Raw genomic sequence first — 19,625 nt, forward strand, 5'->3', positions numbered from 1 at the left:
TCCCCTTTGAAGCTCCCCGTAATGGTAAGGAGCTTTTTAGAGAAGAACTCGGGTAAGTTCTGAATAAAAACAGTCTTCTCACCAAAGATCTCCTCGTTTCTCCACTTCCAAAGGTGGTGGCAGATAATAGCAAATAAAATGTCTCCCTGCTCCATGCTAGCCATTAACCTACCTTTAACCCCATTGGAGAACCAGTCATTCTCAGGATAGGCAAAGAAGGAGGGGAGAATGTGGTGTGGAAGAACTTTCTGCCAAACCTCCTTACTCTTAGGGCAGTCCCTAAGGGCATGGCACAAAGATTCAACTTGGCCTCTGCATCTACTGCAAGCACCTGAATCCGCCAAGTGACGTCTATGTCTATCCGAATTAGTCAGCAACCTGTCCTTGACTCCAAGCCACAGGAAGCTCCTCATTCGGTAAGGGATTTTCAGAGCCCAAATGGATTTCCAAGTGTCCGAAAGAGGGTCGGATCTGTCAAGAGTAAAAGCTTCAAATGCAGACTTGCAAGAGTAAGCTCCATTTTTTGTCAGGGCCCAGCAATGCCTATCATTGTCCTCCTCAAGGTTACTAATCTTCACTCCCCTGATTCTGAGGAGAGAATCAAGGCTCAAGAAGGAATCAAACATAGACCAAATCCAGTCCCCATCAGAGTCCACCACATCGGCAATCCTCCAGTTGCGGAAATTGCTAGGCGGGGGAGAGCAGCAAACCTCTATAAGAGGTTTATCTCCGATCCAGGTGTCATACCAGAAGCTTATGGACTTACCATTACCCACCTCCAGGCCACCCCCGTGCAGAACTCAGCAAACACAGCACTGAGGCCTTTCCAAAGGAAAGAACAATTGCCAATCCTCTCTTTAGGGCCCCCAAAGATTTTGTCCTTTCGATACTTGCCACAAAGCAATCGAACCCAAAGAGAAGAAGGGTTCTGCCACATTCTCCAGAAGAGTTTCATCAACAAGACCTTATTGTTATCTTTAGCTTGTCTGATGCCAAGACCCCCCATGCTTTTAGGCTGACAGACCTCCTAGTTGTGTTTCTAATTGTATTCAAAGTGATATTTTTTCTTTTAGTTCATAATATATGGTTTTTTATCAAAAAAAAAAAAATCAGCTGAAAGAGGAAGGTTTGGGGTAAATTACACCCATGGCCATTGAACTTTACCATTTCAATATTATGGTCACTGAATTTTAATTTTTAATTGTATGACCACTGAACTTTACATTTTTTAACATCGATTGCCACTCAACTTTAACTAACTCCTCAAAATGACCGTTAACGATCTCAAAATGAAAATATTCAAGAATTAAAGTTGTTCAGAACAACATTTACCATGAAACCACATTTTTTATTTTCCAAAATCATTTTTTTTTGGAGATTTCTCTCTTTAAAAATTAACTCTCCCCCCTTTAACCAAACAACACCTAAATGACCGCAAAACAAAAAATTTCAAGAATTAAAATTCTTTAAAATATCATTAACTCTTTGAAAATTTTATTTTGAGACCGTCAATGGTCGTTTTGAGGTGTCACCGATATTTAAAAAAAAAAGTGATTATACCGCTAAAAATTGAAGTTCAATAGTTACAAATGATCATGGATAAGATTTACCCAAGGTTTGGATCGGTTGATAACTATTTTCTACCTTTTTCGTAAGTAGGATTGTTACTCATATGTCCATATTAATTCAGCATATTTTTTAATTTTTAGAAAATTAAAAAATATGCTGAATCACCCTATTATTAAGGAAGGTGCCGTTTCAATTGATAAAATATGATTAGGTTTAAAATTATTTAATACTATAAATAGAATTAATTTCATAAATATGAGACATATCTAATTATTTAGGTTAATCTTGAGTTCCTTGTAACTAATCCATATTATAATAAGAAAATTACATCAATTAACTATAAAACATATTTTCTATATATAATAAATAAAATATATTTTTATATCTTAATTTAGAAATTATGATTTGAAAAATAAATTTGTATGTAAATTTCGTGGAATAACATCAAAGTTCTATAACAATAGGAGAGGTTTCTCTTCGGTTTGATCAATGAAATATTCTGCCATCTATTTTACAGTATACCAAGAATTAATTATAAAAACAAAATAAAAAAAAAGTGCAATACTAAAACACACAAAATATAACACATAAAAACAGAAAAAAAAAATTCATGAATGTTTCCATGAAGTTCTAACAAATATAAAAAGAACATAAGAAAAATTAATTGATCTTAATTTAACAACATACTGTAAACATTATAAAAAGATATTGATGCGGGGTATCTTTCCTTAGGATCGGGTCCGTACGAGAGAAGTCGGAGGAAGAACCAAGCACGAGCAACAAGCGAGTAAAGAGGCCAAAACAGGGCCACATAACAGCTCAGGCATGCCCCGCGTACCTTATAGCACACTCCGCGTACTTGAGTGTCTGATCCGGAGAAGAGTTCAACAGCCAAGGCACGCCCCGCGTAGAGTGAGTACTGATCCAGAGAGGAGCTCAGCAGCCAAGGCACGCCCCGTGTAGAATTGGGCACGCCCCGCGTAGAATGAATACTGATCCTGAGAAGAGCTCATCAGCCAAACTACGCCCGCGTAGAATTAGGCACGCCCCGCGTACCTTCATTTTAAGGAACTTGCTCCTTACTCCACCTTCCTCCTTATTTACAATTCTGCCACTCCTTATTTACACCTTTGTCACTCCCTTATTACAACCATGCCACTCCCTATTTACCATCCATGCAACCCATTTATATTTAACCCCTTTTACCCTTACCTTATTATTTTTAAGTAGTTATATTCTTTACCCTTTATTATAATTTGGCAAATAGGTTTTAGATGATATAAATTCATCTCTTTGTCATTGTAACGGTTAACTTTTTATCAATCAAATTATCAACTTCTTTGTGAAGCTTTGTTAAGGTTTTCACCTTCAACAATGGGGGATCTTTGATTTCCTACGGATTTAGTCCGTAAAACCCGGGATTCACTCCTTTTAGTTTAGCTAGAGAAGAAATATCGTTGTAAGTTTACATTTAAAACTTTCAGATAAAACCGATCTGTATCATTTGGTATCAGAGCCGATCGTTTTTCTTGAACGGAGACTTCTTTCGACTATGGTTCAACCAAATTTATCCCCAAGATATGAAGACACCTTCAACAAGGCGTTGGAGAATCTCGAAGCCATCGTGAGAAGGCAACACGCGAGTTGTAAGAAGGATTTTCGGGTGATACATGAGCTAACGAGGGAGCTCGCGTCATCCGTAAAGAGTCTCAAGCAAGAATGCCGAAATAGCTCCCAACCAACCATGGAAGTCCCTCCTAAAGATTCATCACCAATATTTTCTCCTTTACACATTGAAGAGGTAAATCCTAAACTTTCAAATTCTCACATTGAAGTTGTGGATAGTCATATTGCTAGGGAGAAGTTGGATGTTTGTGGTGTTGTTTATGATGTTGAAGTGGATTTAGATTCTCATTGTGGATTTGTTGATAATAATGTTATGAATGAGAATGTGAGTTCATGTATGGATGAGGAGGAAGGAGAGTTGGTAGGTGAGAATGTTGGGAAAGCCCATGTAGCAAGTGATGCTCTCCAAGTGTTTGATGAAATGCCTCTTAAGCATAACCTTGTTTGTAAGTTTGAGGAAATTGAAGGCATTATTCTTGAGGAAGGGAAGAGTGACTTTGGGCTTATTAATCTCTTTGAGGAGAATGACGAAGTTAGTCTATGTGTGGAAATTGATGGCTATGGGGATGGGAGAGATGTTGGTGGTTCAACTATAGTTGGGTGTAACATGTCATTTGGGTCAGGTAGCTATTCAAATGGGTTAGCCGACTTGAACTATAGAGAGAAGTGGAAGGAAACGAGAGGTCGTGGGAAAAGACGGATCGTGGATGAAGATGGAAATGAATTTGAATATAACCATGTAGAAGAGGAGATTGATGAAGAGGAGAACCAATCCGAGAATGAGCTAGTAAGACATGAGGAGTGCGATTATTATGAAGGCGAATTTGAGGATGAGGTTAAAGAGGGAGAGCACGCTTCCGAAGATGAAATATGTGAGGATGGTGAACTTTGTCATAGTGCATATGAGTTTGATCATGATGAAGATGGTAGATTTTACCATGGGGAGGATGAACGTCGAAGCATTGAGTGGAACCAATATGGGGCCGCTTATGAGGAAGACGAAGATGGAGTCTACTACGATGAGAGTGGGCGTCGGTGTGTTGAGTGGGATCGACACGGGGCTCCTTATGAAGATAATGAAGGTAGATTCTATTGTGATGATGAATTGGAGGATATTGAACGGAACTACAACGAAGATATCTATGAGTATGATGGAGGTAGGTTCCATCATGATGATGAGTGGGGAAATGTAGAGTGGAACCGAAGCGAAGAAGTTTATAATGATGAAGATCGATTCCGAGACGACTATGAGTCGGGAAATATTAGGTGGGACCAAAATGCAGACACTTATGAGTATGATGAAGGTCGGTTCCGAGATGACTATGAGTCGGGAAATGTTGGGTGGGACCGAAATGAAGATGCTTATAATGAAGAAGAAAATCGGTTCCAAGATGAGGATGAGTCGGGAAGTGTTGAGTATGAAGACACCTACGAAGTTGATGATGATGTCAATGAGCATAATGTGTATTTGGTGACAAGGGTGCCAATGCCAAGTGAAGAGGAGCCTAGCCAACGTCATCGATTATTTAGAACTCGATGCTTAGTTCTTGGGAAGAAATGTGAGATGGTGATCGACTGAGGAAGCCAAGTGAATATCATTAGTCGGTCCGTTGTGAGTCGGTTTGGGTTGGTTCCCGAGCCACATCCTAGACCTTACCACCTTGGTTGGGTCAACGAGGTGGAAAAGCTTCAAGTTACTCATTGGTGTAAAGTTCCTTTCACTATTGGAGCTTATGGGGATGAAGCTATGTGTGATGTTGTGGAGATTGGTGCTTGTGATGTGCTACTTGGTAGGCCATGGCAATTTGATTGTGATGCCTCATATGCGGGAAGAAGCAACACCTACACCATATGCAAAGACGGAATCCGATATGTCCTTACACCTTTGAAGAGTTCTCCTAGTAAGAAAATGGAGACCACTTTGGAAAATTGTCCAACTAAGGAGTTGAGTGTGAATGGGTGCATTGGTGGAACGAGTGAGACATTGAATCATCTTGACTTGGGTTCCATGGATGAGTTAGCTAGCCACTCTCCTAATGAAGTCAAATCCAAAGAGGAGAATGAAGTTGAGAGAGGGGAGAGCAAAGTTGGAAGTGAGGAAGTTGAGCCGATGTCCGAGGGTGACAAGTACATGTCTTTCAACTAGCCACCTAAAGGGCTTCTTAAAGGGCTTCCACTTTTGAGAAAGCTACCACATAACATAGCATGGGATCCGGGAGATCGGGCACCTAGCTCTACATATGGTGAGTTGAGCTCTAGAGAGGAGGAGGAAGGTTGCTCTATGAAGCCTATTGATAGCACGAGATGCCTAGCACATGCCACATGCAAAAGAATCGAGTCACTCATTGGGTAAAATCTGAACTTAGTCTTTTATGATTTGTTGAAATATATGTGTTGGAAGCTTGGTTGTGTATGTTGAGGGAGAACCTTTCCTATGAGGAGCCCATGAGGGGTGATCTTGTCATGAGGAATGAGAGTTTTATGTTGAGGGAGGATCTTTCCTATGATGAGCCCATGAGGGGTGATCTTGTCATGAGGAATGGGAGTTTTATGTTGAGGGAGGATCTTTCCTATGATGAGCCCATTAGAGGTGATCTTGTTGTGAGGAGTGTGAGCTTCATGTTGAGGGAGAACATTCCCTATGATGAGCCCATGAGAGATGATCTTGTTGTGAGGAATGTGGACTCTATGTTGAGTGAGAACCTTCCCTATGATAAGCCTATGAGAGGCAAGCTTGTTGTGAGGAATGTGAGCTTTATGTTGAGGGAGAACATTTCCTATGATGGGACCATGAGGGTTGATCTTGTTGTGGGCTTTGGTGATTGTTTGTTGAAGGGGAATGGCTTCCCGTGGAATATAGAGAAGATAGAAGGAAGTCAAGACTTGGTAAATCCGGAATTCACTATTGTGTGCCTTATTGACATGAATGTGTGCGGGTATGGGTTGTGCTTGTTGAGGAAGCATCAACCTTATGAGGAGTCAATGAGAAGCGATCTTGTGATGAAGAGTGTGAGGTTTATGAAGTCTTTGATGAATGGGAATAGCCGCCCGAGAGATGTTGAGAAGATTGACGGAATTCAAGGCTTGGAGAATAATAGCCAAGTTAGTAAAGTGGCAAGTCTTGAAGTTCCGAGATTGTTAACCCAATGTGAGGGAATATCTACTATGTGTGTGCTTGGGTTCACTGTCACGGTCGTGTCTAAAATTTCTAATTTTTATTTTCGAAATAGATAGTGTTAATTAATTATAAAATTTAAGTATATTATTGAGTTCAATTTAATGTTTTTTTAAGTGTAAATTAAAAGTTTTGGGTTAGTTTTATAAAAAGATAAAATTAAAAGGACCAAAATTAATAAATTTCTAATTACAAACCTAGATCTACATACTCTTAATTCATTTGTTGCATCTAAATATCATATTATTTTATGTATATATAAAAATAAACCTGGATGACATGGTAATAAAAAGAAGTAAAACATTTGTTGGATATTTAAAGTGTAAAAAAAAAACACTTGTCAATCATTAATCTAACTTATACATAGATAAATGACGCCTTGAAAACACTTGTCAATAATATGGTAAGTTGAAGATGTATAAATGACACCTTGTATATAAAGCACTAACTTTTATAAATTGGTGAAATGGGGAAAAAATGGATTTTATTGAAAAGTTTTGATTTCTAAAGAACATATATATATTTACATTTACTTATGATAAAATGGTTTTATCAAATGGGTTTGGTATAAAATCAAATGGGGATTTCATTTTTAGAAGTTTAAGTGTTTTCCATATAGATTTTATTGTCTTACGGAGATTGGGAGCTATCAACGGATCACACCGATGAATTTTCGATGACCGGCGACGACATTTCGGTAACAAAATTTTATACTCGCATTATTTTTAAAAATATTATAGGTATGATCTTAAGTTAGTTTGATTTTGATAGTCTTGTCAAATTTTAATAGATTTACGATTAATGATTTAACGTCTATCAATTACTAATAAAATATAAATTTTAGGCTAGTTGTCCTTTAGATTTATCGAAGTGGAATATCGTATTAAGACTTTTAGCCGTGTAACGAGTTTAAAAGTATAATCGGTCCAAAATAATTAAGTCGGTTTAGAATTAATATTTTAACGACAAAAAATAATCCAATAAGAATATTTTGATTATTCTAAATTGTATTAATAAAATATTTTAAGTAACTTTAATAGTTAGAATTAAAATACGTTGAAAATAGAAGGACTAATACCGATATTTGCCAAGTAGGGTCGGTATGGAGTCGAATATAAAATTTGTACAAGAATTTGAATTTAAAATTAGTCCAAGTAGACTTATGACCCGTAACGAGTCTAACTGAACCTTCGGTCGAAACTAACGATACCGGTTTAGTATTACACGTAACTATTCCGGATAAAAATAAGTCATAAAAGTATTTGATTTAAAACTTTATTTAAGTTTATTTATATAATATTTGAGTGACTTTAATTCTTACGGTTTGGTGAATTATTAAGCTATGATATTTTTATGGATTTTGAAGACTATATATATATATATATATTTGAAATATTTGAATATTTTTATGATTTATGATTCGATACTTTCGAATTGAGGTCGAGGAAAATGAATTTGACTGTCTTACGCGAATTATTTTTAGATTGAGAAAAATGTTGCAAGTTGTTATTATTTCTGTGATTTGGAATGAAGTCCAAATGTGATTTTTATGTTACGATATTTTGAAAGATAGATAAAATGGTTTTGTCCATCTAGGATTGCCCGGGGTAGGGATAGTTGTTGTAAGACCATACCTAAGGGCGGTATAGCCAGAGTGCACGGCTGGTAGTCCTAACGTTAGGTAAGGCGAGATATGAATGAGATATCTCGATTATTGATATGATTGATGTTATGATAAGCTACACGGGTGGAATTCGAGGATGGACACACACGCAAATCTAGTATCACGTTTTGAAAATGTTTTGATGATTTGATGTTTTACGATTTATTTGATTACGAACTGGTTTGATAAAACGATTACGAATTTGTTTGAATAAAATGTTTATTTGTTTTGATTCGATTTGATTGCATTTGATGAAACGTTGTTCGATTTGATTCGTTTTGATGAAACGTTGTTCGATTTGATTCGTTTTGATAAAACGTTATTCGATTTGATTCGTTTTGACAAAATGATTTATATATATAAAGATTATAACAAAGTGAAATATCCAATTAAAATATTAGCATGTCATTCAACGTGTCAATCAGTTAAAACGTTTCAATAAGTTAACAGAACTACCGAAGTCAAGAGAACTACCTAAAATAGGCAGAACTACGTGGCTTTGATTCTCGATTTAAAAGATTAAAAGATGTTCGGGATACGTAGGAAGCTCGATAGAATTATCGAGTCCAAGCTAAATAATTAATAAAATTTTAGGTAGTCCGAATAAATAGTTCGTTATTCTATATTCCCTTCATACCCGATGCCATTTAGGGTCGGGTTTGACATTCACTATAATGTGGGTTGACGAATGTCACTGGGATATTCCGTTTGATGTGGGCCATGGGCAAGGAGAGAATGAGCATGATAGCCGAGTTAGTGGAATGAGTGATTGCCAAGTCCGGGCATATTCAATTCAAAGTAATGTTTGGGTTATAAAGAGTACTCAAGGGATCGCTCCAATATGGGTTGATATATGGCACCGGGACATGTCATTTGAGTTTGGCTAGAGTGAGTGGAGATTGAGCCTAGCATCTGGGTTGATAGCGTGAGGTACATTGAGGTCCGGGCATATTCGACTCAAGATCGTGTTGGGGTTTTGAAGAATATTTGTGAGATTGATTCTAATTGGGTTGATACGTGTCGTCGGGACATTCAATTCAAGGTAGGCCAAGAGCGGAAGAAGAGTGTGTTGATTCCTCAAGTTCGTGATGGGGAGATCAAGAGGATCCATGGGTGGTCCGTGCAACCAAATGAGGGGCGTTGGAAGATCACCCAAGCATTTATTGGGAAGTGGTTTGACAAGCTTCATCAAGACATACCATTCGATGTTGGAAGAGCATCCGATATTGGTGGAGATGGGGAGATGAGTACCACAGAAGATGAAGTCCGGGGTGAGGCACTTGTGGAGATATGGGGAAAAGCTCGTGAGGAGAAGGTGAGTCCGACAATATGTGGAGTGGACTTCTTGAATTCATCTCGAACAACACTTTGGTTCGATTTGAGGGCTTGGGTTCTTTCACAACGAACACGTCTCATCAATATGTGGCAAGCAACTTGGTGTCAAGTTCTTTTTAAGAGGGAGTGTATGATGCAGGGCATCTTTCCCTAGGATCGGGTCCGTACAAGGGAAGTCGGAGGAAGAACCAAGCACGAGCAACAAGCGAGTAAAGAGTCCAAAATAAGGCCACATAACAGCTCAACAGCCCAGGCACGCCCCGCGTACCTTATAGCACACTCCGCGTACTTGAGTGTCTGATCCGGAGAAGAGTTCAACAGCCAAGGCACGCCCCGCGTAGAATTGGGCACGCCCCACGTAGAGTGAGTACTGATCCAGAGAGGAGCTCAGCAGCCAAGGCACGCCTTGCGTAGAATTGGGCACGCCCCGCGTAGAATGAATACTGATCCTGAGAATAGCTCATTAGCCAAACTACGCCTCGCCTAGAATTAGGCACGCCCCGCGTACCTTCATTTTAAGGAACTTGCTCCTTACTCCAGCTTCCTCCTTATTTACAATCTTGCCACTCCTTATTTACACCTTTGCCACTCCCTTACTATAACCCTACCACTCCCTATTTACCATCTATGCCACCCCTTTATATTTAACCTCTTTTACCCTTATCTTATTATTTTTAAGTAGTTATATTCTTTACCCTTTATTGTAATTTGGCAATTAGGTTTTAGATGATATAAATCCATCTCTTTGTCATTGTAATGGTTAACTTTTTATCAATCAAATTATCAACTTCTTTGTGATGCTTTGTTAAGGTTTTCACCTTCAACAATGGGGGATCTTTGATTTCCTACAGATTTAGTCCGTAAAACCCGGGATTCACTCCTTCTAGTTTAGCTAGAGAAGAAATATCTTTGTAAGTTTACGATTAAAACTTTCAGATAAAACCGATCTGTATCAGATATTAAATAAATAGAAAGTTTATTTCAAATTTAAAAGCACTCTAAATTGTTGTGTTTGATAAAACTTAAAATTAAGTGGTGACAAAATAAGTACTAAATTTTAAGTGTTTAATCTTATAAATATTGAATATTATTTTTTTTAGAATAATAAATGTTGAATATTAATATTATAAATGTTGAGTGTTGGAAGTTGTTAAGAGTTGGTCAACCACACTCAATCAATAAAGAGTTGACTTTTTGATCAAGGTCGAATAAATTTTTAGAGTATTCATGAGACTTATATTATTCATTATCCAGAGAATTCCAACATAATTATTTGGCCTTGATTCAAAGGTGTAATGAGAAAATTACACTCCACAAAAGATTTGGTCAAAACGAACCTTGTTAAAAAAATTAACTTTTTTATCGAGGTAGAATCAACCATTAAAGTATTCACTAGGTTTGTAGAACTCATCAAGAGGGTTTGATTGAATAGGGATAATTTGGAAGTGTAACGAAGAAGTTACACTACGTGGAAGTTTGGACCACCCCCGAGCTAAGACTGAATATGTTGACATTTTTTAAGACTGAAGTTAACCTTTAGGCCCAAAATGGACGTCATGGTGCACCTCATGAGATTTCCTATAGAGTTTATCGAGCTCGATTTGGATATCGAGAATGGAAGGTAAGATCCAGAGATAGTCGATTGACATTCATTGGCAGTCACCAACCCTTGGTGACAATCTGTTGATGGTGGTCGTTTAGTAACACCCCCATGTTAAATTTTGCTTCGTTTTTCTATTCATGTTCTAGTGTTATAACTTCTACAGAATGCATGTCGAGTTTTAGAAGAGTTTCAAACCTAGATGTAAATTATAATTTAATTCCCATAAGTATTTCTAACTTGCAATCTGCTCATTTTTTCTATAAAATCATCCATATATACATTGTCATAAGCTTAAAAGCATTAGTGTGTCAATTTGTACTTAGAAATGCTCAATAAGAGACTAGCAGCTTGTCGGGCGAGTTGGGGTGCTTAATATTTCCTTACGAGGATATAAACTAATAGATCGTATAGGTATTTTATAGATTATATAGGTGTTTACTATGTAAGCGTATTTTAGACTTTTTCCCTACACAGTTGTTTGTTGTATATAAACAAGGTTGTTAGGATAGTTTTAGTAATTTTTCTTTCCATTTCATCTATCTCTCTCTCTCTGGCGTTCTTCTTTTCTCTCTCTAACTTTATGTAATTCATTCAACAATTCAGTACAATTTCATGAGTTCTGATATGGTATTAAAGAACTTTCAATTCACAAATCATCAAATAGATTATTTGATTTCTTCAGTCTATTCTTACTTTGTGAATTTCAATTTTTTAGTTTCAATTTCATCTTGTTAGGTAATTTATGAGAATTCAAGATCTCATCTCTTTTCTTCGATCTATCAATTTCAATTTTAGTCGCTTTTTCGATCTAGCAATTTAATCAAAATGACAAACAATAATCCACCAGTCATCAATTCTCGAGTAGTCGATCCATCCTAAAATCCATCTAATTGCTACTACATGCATCTAAGAGAGAATTCTAGTCTGGTCTTGGTAGCACAATAATGTACGGTAACAACTATCATTCATGGAGTCGTGAATTCCAAAGAGCCTTGTTGTGAACGAATTGCAACGAAATGCTTGCCATTCCCACTTCTACATATTCAGACAGAGCAACTTGGGAAAGATGCAATATAATGATATTTTCATGGATTTGTAGGTTAATAATTCATTCTATCTCACAGAGTATTCATTGGTACGCTCATTATATAGATGCATGGGATAACTTGAAAAATGTTTTTTCTCAAGGAGATTCAATCAAGATTTCGAAGCTTCAAGAGCGTTTATACACTTTTACACAAGGATCTTTAATTGTGATGGAGTATTATACAACTCATATGACTCTATGGGAAGAATTGATAAATTTTCGACCGTTAAATATGTAAATGTGTTCCTCTATAGGAAGACTATGCTATTAGATTCTTAAAAAGGTTTTAGTCCAAAATATTATGATGCTAGTCTCATATTTTTCTAATGAAACCACTATCTGATGTAACTACAAGTTTATCTTTAATTTTGCAACAAGACAGGTAGAATCTATGTAGTAGCAATATGGTAGATTATTCTATTAACATGGCTAAAGGGAAATATTATGATAACAATAAAAAGGGACTGAAATGTTCACATTATGACAAGTCAAGGCAAACCATCGATCAATGTTATATAAGCGCGGTTTCCTCCAAATTTTAAGCCACCAAAATCAAGAAAGGTAATATGATTGGATATGTTATTAGTGAGGGACAAACTTTGCCAAATGTAGGACAGTTTGTACCAAATGCTTCTTCATCTAGTTCAGTTCTTGTTAGTTGAATTCAAGTTGCTGGAACTGGAATAACTCTATCCAAAGCATAATATGCAAAACTTATAGGTCTGTTTGACTCCAAAGTTGTTGTTGTTGTATATCATTCAGGGTATCTTATTAGTAATGTTGTCCTTTTACATCTTATATTGCTAATAATGATGTAGATACTTCTTTTTCAAATTTGTATGATGGTTGGATTATAGATAGTGGAGCCATAGATCATATTTGTGAACCATGTTTCTTATTTTACCAGTTTAGTTGAAGTTAGTAATGTCATTGATTATTTGCCTAACAATCAGCATATAGTAGTATCTAAATTGGCAATGTTAGAGTAAATCCGACACTTTTGCTCAAATGTGTGTTTTATATACATAGTTTTGCTTTTAATAATATCTCTGTTAGTAGACATGTTGAGCATTCCCATGTTGAATGCCTCTTTACTATTGATGTGTGCCAAATCTAGGACACTCAACTTCGGCATACAATTGGTCCAACTAGGTTGTGCAAAGGACTCTACGATTTGCCTCATGAGAATAATTATGTTGCCATTAGTTTTGTTTCTAATGTTTCTATTCAATTAAACAAACATGTACCTTTTTCACCTACACAATTATGGCATTACATGCTAGGTCATTTTCCATTTACTAAAATGGAACTTTTAGGTGGTATTTATATTCAATATGATAAGGAGGAACATTTTGATTGTAATATTTGCGCTCTTGCAAAAATGAAAGGACATTCTTTTCCTTTAGGTGTTACTAAGACGGAATGTATCTTTGATTTGATTCACTTGGATATATATGGGACTTTTATAATTAGTGCAGAGTCTCATGTTGGATTATTGGAGGATATAGGGAGGTGGTATTCATTTGCCTGACCTAGTAGTGTATAGAAGGCTCATTGGGAGGTTAATTTACTTAACCAATACCAGGCCAAATATCACTTATTCAGTGAATACAATAAGCCAGTTTTTGTAAATCCTACTGATATATACATCTTTAGGCAGCAAACTGGGTTTTACAATATATCGAAGGAGAACCAGGGAAAAGGTATATATATTTTGACAAAATCAATAATAGCTTCGAAGGATTTTTTGGATGCTAATTGGCCAACATGTGTAGATACTAGGAGTTTTATAACTTGTTTTTGTTTTTCTTAGGAAATTCATGAGTGTCTTGGAAGAGTAAAAAGCAAACCAAAGTATTCAAATCTTCTACAGAAGCAGAGTATAGGGCAGTGGCTTCTGTTGTAACTAAAGTTCAGTGGTTAACTTACATTTTTAGGCATTATAGATTATTCACAAGCAACTTGTTACACTCTTTTGTGACAGTAAGTCTGCCATCTACCTAATCAACAATTCTACTTTTCATGCAAGGTCTAAACGCATTGAGTTAGACTACCATTTTGTTTGAGAGAAATACAAAGCATCATTGATTCATCCATTATTTGTCTCTATTGTTAATCAACCAGTTGATATTCTCACAAAAGTTTCACCAATAAAGCAATTCAAGTTTTTCTTAGGCAAGCTCGGAGTTCTTACAATATGCACTTCAGGTTAAAGGGGTGAATATATTATATACGTGTTTAATATGTAAGGGTATTTTAAACTTTTATATAAACTTATCTTATATGTCCCTGATTTTTCAAACCCGTTTAGCTTTTTACAAGAAATTTCTATTAACTTTCTTTTATCTAGTCCAAGTGGTGACTCGCTTATATGTCTAAATTGAACCAGAGGTTAAACATTATGGCAGCGCCAGCCAAATCCTCTCATTTAACATATGTTTCGTGAGTTAGTCATTTCATTTCATTTTATTTTTCAATTTAATATTTTTTTTATCTCTTCTCTCTCATTTTCCTCACTCTCTCTTCTCCTTCAATCCCTTTTTCTCTTTTTGTTCATCTTCCTTTACTGAGATATTTTCTCCAATTTACTACTTTAGCCACAGTATTTTTCAAGTTACCCATGCTTGTTTTAAAAATTGGTATCAGAAGCACACAAATTGTAACATCCATGACATATGATCCATATTTTACAATTTTCATTGTGCTATATTGTTAAGCCCAAAATATACCTAAAATATCATTAATATTTACATCAGTTTTACTACGAATTTGTGTTGTTTATATCTATTTCAAGTACTTTTACATTCGAATATGTTTCTTTCATGCAAGGTACTTAAATATTTGGTAAAATCCAAATAGGAACGAAAAGAGGTCAAAAACGAAGGAAAAACCCTACAAAAGAAGTCAAAGACGACGAAAATCAAACGCACCGAAACGAAGACGAGGAACGAAGTCAGAAACGGAAATAATTACCCGTGTCGCGACCGAGAATCCTCCATTCTCGATCGCGACACGCGTTGCCCAGGCATCCCTCCCTTTTCGTTCGAAGGCTGAAAAACTGTTTCCCCATTCTCGACCGAGAATTTCCATTCTCGGTAAGTTCATATTTTCAGGCAGCACAACATACACTTGTTCGTTTTCAAAGATACGCGTGCATACATGTTCCTTAGACTTGACTCTTCAACATCTATAAATAAAGAGTTGATTTCAGAATTGAAGATATGATTTTTAGAGTTAAGATTTAGTACAGAATTAATGCAGAAATTCTGAGGCAAACGATTCAGAGTTAGAAGTTCGATTTTGTAAAAAGCAATATGATGTACACACATTGTTTAATAAATAATTACAAACACAATAGCATTTAGATTTAGATTAAGATCAGTTCAATATTAGTTTACATTTTGGTAGTAGAAGTAACCGTCTCTATTTCGAAGATTCAGCGAGAAGATTAAGTAGCGGATTTGACCCTAGAGCCTGACAAACTCTTTGACGAGGTTTGAGGAAAGGATTGACGACCCCGAACTCTAATGTCGTTCGAATGCTTCCATGCTTTTTATTCTCTGTAAACTTGTATCAAATTCATACTTCATCTAATAAAGTTCATGCAATTCAATAAATTTTTATGTAGCACTTCTGTAATTGATCCGAAGTGAGTTCTGGTGTTTTCATTAAAACGTACTTAAATTCAATATCTTTGCAAGGAAACTTTGTTGAACACTTGGGCAGATTAATTCTTATGCAAATAAGTGTTAATTTGATTAAGGTAGCAATCTATCCCGACCGTAGGAAGATTGTCTGCGGTTCAAAGCCCTTTAATTGAAGGAGTTTACGTTATTACATTTTCATAATTTATACAAAGTTTAAAGTTGTTTACTTTGCTTAATGCAAATGAACACAATTATTCTCTTATTTTAAACACTAAACGTTTCTGTTTTGTAATTCATGTTCGAAACAGAATTGATTTCTAACATTTTACATATTCTATCCTAATTCTTATTCAATCAATCCCAAAACCAATTTCAAATAACGATTATCTATTTATATAAACCTTAAGTCGTATTTAATCTACACATAAATAAGTTTTTGTTGAAAACGTTCATTGTGGGATCGATATCTTTTTATTACTACAAGCAAAACCGTGCACTTGCGGAAATCGCTCAACAAGTTTTTGGCGCCGTTGCCGGGGAACGCCAAAATTTTTAACAAAAATTTATATTTTTCGTGTTTTATTTCGAATATAGGTTTATACATACTTATTTTAACTTTTGTAATTTATTAATTTTAATTTACTAACATATTTATTTTTCAAATTCTGTTTTAAAGGTAGTTTCAGTTCATGTAAGATTTCAAGTTTATGCGCAGTTCTCGACGTTCAGGCATCCCACCAAAACTGCTAGACCCAGAAATTGAAAAGTCGATTAAAAAGAAAAAGAAAGAAAAGAAAAATAAAAATAAACAAAATTCAGAACCACAGCCAGAAAATATGGCAACACTTATGGATTACGCTAGGCCAGGAGTGGCCGGTGTAACAAATAGTATAGTTAGACCCCAAATAAATGCAAACAAATTTGAAATTAAGCCAGCATTGCTTAATATGTTGCAAAATAATGTAACGTTTTATGGGTTACCTAACGAAAATCCTAACACCCACTTGACAAATTTCTTAGAAATTTGCGACACTTTTAAAATACCTAATGTGACTGCCGAAGCAATCAAACTTCACCTCTTTCCTTTCACTTTGAAGGATAGAGCCTGATAACAACCCAAATTATTCTTGAATAAGGAATAAGAGAAAATTAATAGAAATAATGGCAAACCATTATTCCTTCTAAAAGAGATATTTATACATGATTAATGTGGAATTAATGATAATTAATGCAGGGGAGAATATGCAAATAATGAGGAAAAGGAAGGAGTCTCTAGCATTATGCCACGCCACGTGGACCATGGCGAGATACGCCATAACGAGATACGCCCGATGAGAGCGAGTAGCGGAGACCCGCCATAGCTCTCAAGGAGAGCGTACATACGCCTTGACGGATCAAAGAATACGAAAAGGGATATTCATCTTACTGACAGAATATTATCCCAAGGACCAAAAGGGATATTCACCTTGAGAACGCCGCAAGAAGAACCGGATGGCGGATCTTCACGGTTCAGCTCAGTGAGATCCGCTGGCGAACCTATGAGGCGAATCTCCTCTTTCACCTGATTCATCACAGTAACGGCAAACCGCCGACTCGGCCATAAAGACCATTCATGAGCTATCAATTAGCTAACCGCCTGGTTAAAGATAACCTGTAACCGCCATTAATGGAGCATTAATGGAGACCTTCTAGTTGCTGAAGGTTACGACTTCTTAGCTATATATAGCCTACATCCCTAGGCTATCAAGGTACACATTCTCACAACCTTTGTCAATTCAGTTTGCTCTCTTGATCTTCCTTACTGACTTTGGCATCGGAGCTTCCCCCCGTCGAACCCAACGACGCCCCCCACAGGGACGGACGTTGATCAGAATTTTCCCACCTGTTATCAATTGGTGCGGTGATCGTGGATCTCTAACAAACAGAAGATCACAAAATCTTGATTGTATAGAGTTTCACAAAGAACAAAACAATGGAGTCAACGGAATAGAAATCACAATCTCAAACTTTGGCTCAATCAGTACAACAAATCTATCCAAATATACAGTTTTCCATATATTGGTGGGAAAGAGTTTTCTACATTGAATCTGGAATTTTATGATGAAAAAGATAAGTTTCCTCCCCTTTCTTATTCCATTTTTAATTAAAGAAAATTGAGATCCCTCACTCTTATAAAGTGCTATGAATATCATTACATGTTATTATGATAAATCTAATAAACTGTGAAAGATGAAGTCATAGACACAAATCTTTCATTAAATCTTGCATGCTTACTATGCCCTCATATTTTTATGCATGACAAGTGTAATATGATATTATCATTGAATTAGTACAAATGCATGTATAAGACCCGTAATCTTGGGATTTACAAAATAAAAAATAATCCATTCAATGTGATTTTGTCATTTGATATTAAAATATCATAAAAGGGCTCATGTAATTACAATTGATTTAGATCTGGTCGGTCTTTTGGATGAACATGCATATAACTATTAGAAGAAATTACAAAAAAAATCATATTTGGTTTTTCCTTGTACAATTCACCATCTATATATGGCTTTTCTCCTATATAGTACTTTTAATATCAAAAATTCATATTTTTGAATATTGTTTTGTCAAACAGTTATTTCATTCCCTTTTTACAAGGATGTGTCTATTCATATAAAAACTGTTTATTTGACATTGTTAGAATTTCTGTTACCAACACAAGAGACTTGAAAATATTGAGTCTATTTGTAATTATCCTGTAATTGTCCCTAACTATTAAGGCCATTATGGGCTGATGAATTACCAAATGGGATAAACAAAACTTTCATGTCCTGAGCTAACTACAAAATAGTGCAAGTGTCGATTTCGGATCAGAACATTAATTTATGCAAAATTCTTAGGATATACATGAGAATTCCTTAAAGATTGGAGGATTGTATGTGAAGGTAGGTGAGAGTGAATTTTGAGTAATTTTCCTTACACTCCAAATTGGAGGAGAATCATGGTACATGTATTTTTCTTCCAAAATTACCCTTTCTCTTTTATTTTATTCGTACAAATGAAATGATATAAGAGTAGAGTACTTTTATATATAACTATATTATTAAATCATCACTTACCTTTCTTTAATTACACCTCATTCAAATGAGGCTTTAATGATCTCTGAATGCCATTAATGTATGGATTCACAATATTAATTGCAAGTAAATAGCAACTATGTAAGATATCTTACCCAATATAGAATGCCATAACTTTTATGACGTTTAAAATAAATATGCTATCTTGGATATTAATGCGCATTGAAATACAAAAGGACATTATTCTTAAACTATTCTCATTATGGTTATTTATTAAGAATTCATTATGATATTCATGTGCAGTAGCAATCTTTATGGTTATGACCGTTATACGTGATATTATTATTAAAACAAGCACGATTAAAATTCTATTATGAATTTGTTTGACATATAATATTTACTCGGTTTTATCCTTTGACTAAGTTCATTCTAGAGTCAGGGACCAACGCGAAGGAATTATTAAGTTGATTCCAAGATGAATTAAAAATTCCATAAAGAGAATTGCATCATACATGATATTTGCCAACAAGGCAAATGCAAACATTCTTTTGCTATGAAGTATGTTCCATGGATCAAGCAATTGATCCCCAATGTAAGTGAATATAGCTTTTATGACTTACCACAATCTTTTAATAATGGAAAGAGTATGCCCCACTTCTGGAGTTCTTTCAGCGCTAACCCACAGGTACAAGGGAGTTGCTAATACTACAACCAGTGCAAACACTGATGTGAAAAATAAAGCTCAATCCAAAGAAGTGTATATGCAGAGCCACTTCAGAAAAATTCCTTGACTATGTCATTGGCCAAAAAGGAGTTAGAGCAAATCCAGATAAAATAAAAGCCATGCGAGGAAAA

This window comes from Euphorbia lathyris, chromosome 5 (genome assembly GCF_963576675.1).
Source record: "Euphorbia lathyris chromosome 5, ddEupLath1.1, whole genome shotgun sequence".
Taxonomy (NCBI): domain Eukaryota; kingdom Viridiplantae; phylum Streptophyta; class Magnoliopsida; order Malpighiales; family Euphorbiaceae; genus Euphorbia; species Euphorbia lathyris.